General features: G+C 51.9%; 1 pseudogene; it reads left to right on the forward strand.

Moving 5' to 3' along the window:
* LOC111970562 (SLIT-ROBO Rho GTPase-activating protein 2-like) overlaps nt 1-2,680 on the forward strand; it is a 26,752-nt pseudogene extending 24,072 nt beyond the window's left edge.
* The last annotated feature ends 404 nt before the right edge of the window (nt 2,681-3,084 follow it).

A 3,084-nucleotide genomic window follows, 5' to 3' on the forward strand; every position in this document is an offset into this window, starting at 1 on the left:
TTTCTGAGAATGACGCTAGTACACTGTATTGCCACCCATATGCTATATTCTTAACTGAACCAAGGAGTTGTGTGTGTCCACAGGGCGTGGGAAGGAATGCCTATGAATTCCACGCCCTAAAACAGTAAAGCATCCCTTTTGGCTGGCTCTAACAGCTACCTAATCAGCTCTGCCTGCCCTTCTAGTTTAGTAAACTGATGCCGAGAATTGTGTTGACAAATTACAATGTTACTTTTCAGAGAACAAAGTTAACTACTGCGGACGTTCAGCATGCATAGTAGAGGCGACACTCAGTTGTACTGCCATTGCTTTCGATGACATATGATTGGTTAAAAGAAATGGTAGATAAGATGATAGTCAGGTTTTATTGTTAGATTTTCCAATGCATCCTTTTGATGTTATTGATCATACACTGCAACAAAAAATATAACACAAGATGTAAAGTGTTTGCGCCATTTTCATGAGCTGAAATTAAACGATTCCCAAAATGCTTCCATACGCACAAAACATTTATTTTCCTCCTAAAATGTTGGTATGGACAGGTTAAGCTCGCCACAACGACACATTGCATTTTATCTATATAATTTGAATGCCACAAAACTGTGACATGATCCTCAGGAACCATTGTTAGGCCATTTTTTTAAGTATCTGCTGCCCCACCAAACAGCAATCGTGTTCATGGGGCTGAGTCACGGCTCTGGCGATCGCTCTCCAAGATAAGACGAACGGTGATGACGTGTTGGATATGACTGTTGAGTGGAAGATAACTTGTTCTTCCGTGAGGTGGGCCCGCCGGAGGTGTGGAAAGGAGGAAGGTATGGGAGGAGATAGGACGAAGGAAAGGGAGGCGAGGGACAGGGAAAGTGAGGGAGGAGGGTGAGGAGGGATGGGGAGGCAGCATGGCATCCGGCGGGCATTTCTGTTTGCCATCCGATTGGGCAAGACCAGTACAAACCAGTATAGACCAGTACAGACCTGTCCAGATCAGTATAGATCCATTTAGACCAGTACAAACCAGTATAGACCAGTACAGACCAACATAGAGAAGATGAGAGAAAGGAGTTCTAGTTGGCTTGGCTGTAGTCTGATGTGTGTGTGTTCCAGGCCGGACGGGGGCAGAGGCAGTCCGAAGACTGAAGCAGAGTTGCAGGAGGAGAGAGTGTCCACTAGGGGCACCGCTGCCTCTCCTACTGGAGCTCATGTAGCGGACATCTACCTAGCCAACCTCAACAAGTAAGACACACCAGGCACCAATCACAATACAGCATCTCGTCATTTACACCTTCACTGACTCAATCAGATCTCAGTCTGTTTTCACCTTCTCACTAACCATTCTGATCTCTCCCTCTTTTTCTTTTTCTTTCTTTCTCTCTCTCTCTCCCTCTCTCTCTCTCTCTCTCTCTCTCTCTCTCTCTCTGTCTGTCAGGATGAGGAAGAGGCCTGAGTTGGGGAGTATTCGTAGGACCTTTTGGGGGTCTGAGGGGGTCCAGGGAGGTGATGTGTCCCTGTCTGGGGCGACAGGAGGGGGCGTAAGGACGGCCAGTCTGCCGGTGGGAGGGGCTCTGGTGAAGGAGGGCGGCGACAAGCGACCGGTCAGCGCCCACAGTGTCCTCAACTCCTCAATCACGCGTCACTCTTCTCTCAAGACCAAGGTAGCGTCAAAAACATAGCTTCTATTAGTACCGTACTATCGTTCTTTTTCAGTTGTTGGGTATTATTATCTGTCAGTGGAGGCTGCTGAGGGGAGGACGACTCATAATAATGGCTGGAATGGAGTCAATGGACTGGTATCAAAGACATCAAACACGGGGTTTCCATGTTGTTTGATGCCATTCCAGCCATTGTTATGAGCTGTCCTCCCCTCAGCAGCCTCCACTGTTCTCTGTTAATTATTGTTATTGCTGATTGCAATGACTATTATTTGTTGTGTAGGTGGAGAGCCCTCAGTTCTGCAAGGCGACTACCACGGGCCGCTCTAAGAGCTTCAGCAACCACCGGCCCCTGGATCCTGAGGTCATCGCTCAGATGGAGCCCACCTCACAGGTGCGCCCATCTCTGACCTCTGACACCGCACCTCTCACCTTTGACCCCTCACCTCTCAGCCAAATGTGTGTGTGCGCGTGTGTATTCTGATTTGTATCTGTCCGATATCTCCTGTTTTAGGATATCGAGGCGGCTATGAGCTCTGCTCTGAGTGAGCTGAAAGAGCTGGAGAGGCAGAGCAGTGTCAAGCACACGCACACCCCCGACGTGGTGCTGGACACACTGGAGCAGCTGAAGGGTGTGTGTGGGGGTGGCGGCGCGTCCGAGCCCTCCAGTCCCCTCCACTCCCGTCTGCTGAGGGACAGCGAGGGTGCAGGGTCTCCACACTCACACCCCCTCCAACGCAGCGCCTCGTCCGCTAGCGACGTCCCCTCCTCCTTCCGCCCCTCCAAGCCCAGGAGCCCCCTGCCCTCTTCCGCGTCCTCCTCTCTCGCCTCCTCAGCCCTCGCTTTCTCCACTCCCTCCTTCCGAGAGCCTCGTCCTCCAGCCACGCGGCCCAAGCCGGTGGTCTTCCCCAAGGGTGGAGGAGGCGGCAGTCCGGCTATGGGCTCCCCAACCACCACTGTCCCCCCAACCCCTCCTACCCTCCACCCCACCCCAGCCAACGACAAGTCCTGCCCCGCCTGAGGGCACTCACTCTCACCCACCACACCACCACACCCCCACCCACCCACCACCCACCCACACACACCCACCCACACCCACCCACACACACACCAACACACACACACACACACACACACACACACACACACACACCAACACACACCACACACACACACACACACACACACACCTCCCCTTCGATCCACAACCCTGTCCCCATCTCCCTCACCCAGTGATAAGTGGGATTTGCTCTCATCTTGGATCAGCTTACCCTCGCAAACTCTTAACCATTTATGGGGAAAACCCCCGAACCATATGTAAAGCATCCAAGACTCAACTCTGCCCCCTCTTGGGAGCTTCAGTCATCACACCTACCTTCTGACTGACACGGACTAATACAGAAAATCAATCAAGGCATCAAAATGGACAAACAGC

Source organism: Salvelinus sp. IW2-2015, linkage group LG11, assembly GCF_002910315.2.
Source record: "Salvelinus sp. IW2-2015 linkage group LG11, ASM291031v2, whole genome shotgun sequence".
Taxonomy (NCBI): Eukaryota; Metazoa; Chordata; class Actinopteri; order Salmoniformes; family Salmonidae; genus Salvelinus; species Salvelinus sp. IW2-2015.